A 5,327-nucleotide genomic window follows, 5' to 3' on the forward strand; every position below is an offset into this window, starting at 1 on the left:
CCTCTACCCTCTACTACATTTCAATTTATAGTCACAGCCCCCACCTATATGTTCTCTTCTGTGGACTGTGGCCCTATAGATTCCTATGTCTTTTGCCCTCCATCTTTCCTCCCAAATCTCAGGTTTTTTTCCTTCATGGACCTTCTTGTACAGGCTATTTCATCTACATTGAAAACCTATCCCCCACAACACACACACACACACACACCAGGTCCTTACTTTGTTTCTTACATAAAAATATACCTTTCAATAGATTTATTCTTAATTGGGAAAAACAAAATTTAAATTGTATTAAAGTAAGGAAACATTTTGAGGCATTTACTTGAGAAAGGATTTTATTTGAGACCCAAAGAAAACTATCATTTCAGTTGCATTTCATCAAATATTTGTACATAAAAGTGCACAATAAGAGATAAACACACAAGCTGCAGAACAGGAGAGCCCAGGAGAACAGCAAACAAATGAAGAAGAGTCAGTGTAAAATCATATGCTCCTCAGAGGGTCAGAAAGGGGCTGTGGCAATGACCTGTGATGACTGTCGAGGTTTCAACTGCACAGCTGGATGCAGGAGGGCAGCGCTGGGACTTCCTCTTGCGGGCCAGGATGCAGAGGGTAATGATGGAGCAGCGGAGTGTGTGGAAGATATACAGAATTTGTACACATAGACAAGTCTGTCTCCAAGTTCTGCTTCTGAAAACTCATGAGGCATTGGGGGAAATGGCTTATGGTCCCTGAGCTTCTCACCTATAGGAAGGAAATAAGAATATTTATTTGCATGATTGTTGTAAAACATTAAAAAACATTTTGTGTTTACAGAGAATCTAGCACACCTTAAGGGCTCGCTCTCCTAATGAACACCTGGACTGGACAAGCTACAGAAGGTGCTAGTGGAGAGGAGGAAAGTTTTGGTGCACACAGGCGAGCTTGGCTTCTTCAGGTCGGGTGTGTGCTGAGCTCAGCAGGACACCAAAATGCCTTTGACCCAGTTGAAGGAGCAAAACCTTGAAGAAGAAAGGCCTGAGTAGAAGGCCCTGCATTGCCTGCCAGTGCCAAGCCTAGGACTCTGCACAGAACATCTGTGACTCTGGGGGCTGTGCAAGATGCAGGAACAGAGGGATGCCTGGCTGCCTTTCCCAGCTCCACGGTGCTCTCGCTCCGCTCACTGCTGAGCTGAAAATCTGACAGGGGCATTTCCTTTTGCTTTCTGCACATTTTGATAAAACTAAGAGGAACTGTGGGTCCTGACTCAGGGCCTGTTGGAACCAGGACACACTGAGGTGCCCAGGTATAGGAAAACATCTGTGTTCTTTGCTATTGTCTTGTATTGATCAAATGTTTTGGAATTTGGTTGAATCCAGCCTCTACTCGGCCTGTGAAGAAAGCTGACAGAGAAAGAGCAGAATGAGAGAATCTGGGGTGCCTTCCTAGGGGAAAGTGGAGGATTCAGGCACAATATCTCCAGGAAAAAAGTCTGGGGCTCATGATGCAGCTTCAGGAAGAAGCATTGTGCCTTTGGGCTCAGGCTTGGTACCCCTGGCTGAGAGCTGAAGTGTCTCCCACCCCTGTCTCACTGCTCCTTGTTGGAGAGCTGCTTCCTGCAGTCCTGGAACCCATGATATCCATCTGTCTTTCCCTCCTCCTCCCCTACTGCTTGCAGGGTCCTTGCTGGGCACCTGCCCAGGAACCGAGGACTGGGAGCCTATGATTAAACTCTCCTGTTCTAGCTCTGCTGGGCCTCCTCACATTGTCTCTATGATGCAGGATTCAAACCAAGGTTTCTCTCTAAACTTTCCTTTCCCAGACTGTATTCCCAGCTCCTCTCCTGAATTGCCAGTGATGCAGAGTTGCCAAAATTTATTCCATATGATCCAAAGGGAGCCTAAGTTTTCTAAATTACTAGTAGTAAGGGTTCCCCTAAAACAATTTTGCAACTTGAACAGCTACAATATAGAACCAGGTAGTTTGGAATTTACCACCCTAAAGATCATCCTATGCATTGCATCGTACAGAGTTTATGTTTTTCCTTCCATATCCATCCTATGTTCAAAGGCTGACCCTGATGGACTATAGTAACTAAGTCCCTTTTCTTATCCTTCCTAAGTGAATTTGGCTTAGGGAAGACAATGTCAAGAGTGTGGGGAGAGGGAGGGCAACCAACTTTCCTGGTTTGCAAGATCTATTCTCCTGGCACCTCTCTTGCTAGAATGCATTCCGCAGTACCTGCTTTTCTCTTCTAAATGGCACAGCGCCTTGTAGAAAGCTTTCTGTTGAAGCCACATCATATGAACTACCCAGGGCTTCAAAGCTTCTGATCTTTATTTGAGGCCAATGTGAATAAAAGTCACCCATTAATCGTAGGCCCAGGTGCTGCTTCTTTACTTGTCAGTTTTCCTTAGCTTTCGGAGCTTTGCAAATAATCCATTCATTCTCCCTCCTCAGTCTTCCCAATACCCTAACTAAAAGATAAACAAGGGGAAATGAACCTTGAGAACATGTGTTGCCCTAAACAGTGCACAGATTTCTAACATGCTGCAATTATCCTTGCTAAAAGAGCCAGGAGAAACTGAGAAAGAGGCAATGTGAAAATAAACAGTGTGGCTTAGGGACATAGCAATCAAAGGAGATCCAGATCACCTGCTTTGCCTGAGGGGAGGCTGCAGCAGCGAATATTCACATTCTGTACAGGTGGACACCATGTTGCTCCATCTGGATGCACACTGTAGCAACACCCTCCCACCCCCAGGAGCTGTGCCTCTCCCTGGGCCCCAAGGAAGAGAAGGAACAGTGACCAATGGAAAGAAGATGCTAATAATGTCAACAGCAGGATAACAAACTGAGGGAAGACAAAGGGACGCTCACCTTGTGATTTTGGAGGTGGAACCTTTTCAGCAGTTGACAAAGGACAAGCCACAAGGTTGCTACAGTGGAGCAGTTGAACAAGTACCAGAAAAGGGCAACTCACGACATGGGGAGGGCAGAAATGTCTTAGGATGCAAAGTCACGGGGCATAAAAGAAAAAGATCTAAAGCAGACTTCACAAAAATTTTAAAAAATCCAGTTCATTTAAAGACACTATTAAGAAAAAAAGAAAGGGCACTTGTCACTTTGTGACAAGACAGGCTCAGTAATGTACCATCAAAAGACTCCACTACAGACTCACTAGAACGGAAGGATTGAAAAGACTGAGAATGAACTGTGGTGAGGGTGGGCACCGGGAAGCTCGAATCCCTTAGCATAATGTATCAGAAGCTACTCCAGAGAAGAGTTAGATTGTTTCCCCAAAACGTTAAACAGGCACCTACAGCATAAGTCAGCAATCCCACTCCTATGCCTATACCTAAGGGAAGTTAATTCACATTCACAAAGAATTGCTACAAGAATATTCCATGCAGCTTTATTTACTAGAGTTGAAGACTGGTGTCAGCGAAATTGCTCTAAAAGAAAATAGAGAATCCTGGTCGATTACAGAAGGCAACACCCTTCAGCAGTAAGAAAAAGTGAACACAGCTGCATGAATGCATTTCAAAAAATATCAATTTTCAAGGAATATTAATTAATAAAAGGTGGCACATAAGTCTACTTCTATGATATTCAGGAATAAACAAAACTTATCAATGATGATAGAAATCAGAAATGTGGTTACCTCTTGAACAGAAATAAGTTGGAAAGGAGCACGAGGAAGCTTTCTTGGGTGATGGAAAATTCATCAAGCAGTCCACATATTGGTTTGAGCATTTTATTCCTGATTATACCTTAATAAAAATTACATCAAAGAAAATAAATTAAATGCTAAATAGTGGGAGATGTGTATAGATGTATGCTCCTATTTTATTCTGTCCAATTTAAAACTTATCTTACAAAATAACCAAAGATGTAAACACACATATTGCACAAAATATTATGGGAAGTGTTCAGTGGCTGAAATATAAAGCATCCAAATTCAGCATCAAAATAAGGCCAGTTAACAAGTTTGGAAAAAAAATCTGAGGATGATTCCAGAATAAAAACTGTAGACAACACAAACTAAAAAAAAAAAAAAAATACCCAAAGGCTGCTGAACTCATTTATGAACTCCTATAAATGTCTTAATTTGGAGAATTGATCACTCATCAGTCTTAACCATTCAGCCTTTCATTTGGGCTTTTACCAGGTGGGTCAATTGGTGAATTGACGTTTTACCAATAGCCATTTGCTTCCCTCTTCACGCGTAGGGCCCCTGGGAGCCAGTGCTATGGCAGCCTCACAGAGAAGCAAAGGGCACAGTTAGCCACCTGTGGTTTGCATGTCCTGTGAAGCCAAGCTGTGGGCCTCATGGTCTTGCAGATAACAGATCTCAATTAAGAAACCTTCTTCCTGAGTGTGGGCTTCTCCCTGTAGGTGCTAAGGAGAGAGAAGGGCTGGAGGAAAAGAGAACAGCTGCCAATATTACTATGTATCAGTCATTTCACAAGAAATGCATGGAGGTGCTCAGGATTTAACTCACGCCAAAGTAATTAAAGAATTAAGTCACTATCTTCATCTACCCTCAGAAGAGGACAAGCACTACTCAGTCTCCAGAGGTCTTTGGGAAAGACTGAGGTAGGTATCTCTTTTTGATAACCCTGTTGGGACATCTGCTAAAATTTCCTATAAGTGGTTTAATCCTATATGCATTTTTAAATGTGTTATTGAGATTTTTAAAATTATTTTCAGATAACACTTGCATGGAATCCAATGGAATTAAAGAAAAAGTGACATTTTATAATATATTTAAACTTGTGGAATCACAGATCATCCCAGAAGTTAAATCTGCTTAGGTTTTTTTTTTTTTTTTCATTGTTCTTCTCCCTAGAAAAGAAAATGGAATAGAAATTGTATGTTGGAAGCTCAGGTCTCTCTCCTTAACTCAATTGCTAGTACGTTTCTAATTGAGCAAAATGACATAAAGTGGTATGCGTATTCACCTCCCCTCCCCACACTAGTGAACCTAGGTCTCATATCCATGCTGCACGAGGTCCATGGGGTGGAGGCTGGCAGTCTTGGAGGGGCTTCAGGACAATGTTTTCTGCTGGCTGAGGCAGGGGCTCTGGAAGGAGAGTCCACCTGAACCCTGTGGCTGCGCTTCTTGTGCAGAGAGCAGCTGGCTGTGCCCTGCTGTGGCTTTGCTGCTGGCACAGAGGTACAGGGAGGACTGGCTGGTGCTGGGGGACTCCAGGGTCAGGGGGAAATGCTCCTTCTGATCCCTGGAGACACTGGACCCTTGGGGGGCTTCTCCTTCAGCTGTGCTGCCAACACTGTCTGAGTAGTGCAGCAGCTTCAGCCCCTGTCCTGGGTCTTGTCGGTACCAG

At 43.5% G+C, this 5,327-nt stretch overlaps 1 long non-coding RNA gene across 1 annotated transcript; it reads right to left on the bottom strand.

The window, feature by feature from the left end:
* Positions 1-315: 315 nt before the first annotated feature.
* Positions 316-5,009, bottom strand: LOC125611623. Its single transcript, XR_007341831.1, has 2 exons — positions 3,644-5,009; positions 316-744 (listed from the first exon to the last, which is right to left on the bottom strand). It is a non-coding gene; the product is annotated as an uncharacterized LOC125611623 (long non-coding RNA).
* Between the last annotated feature and the right edge of the window lie 318 nt (positions 5,010-5,327).

Source organism: Marmota marmota, unplaced genomic scaffold, assembly GCF_001458135.2.
Source record: "Marmota marmota marmota unplaced genomic scaffold, marMar, whole genome shotgun sequence".
Classification (NCBI taxonomy): domain Eukaryota; kingdom Metazoa; phylum Chordata; class Mammalia; order Rodentia; family Sciuridae; genus Marmota; species Marmota marmota.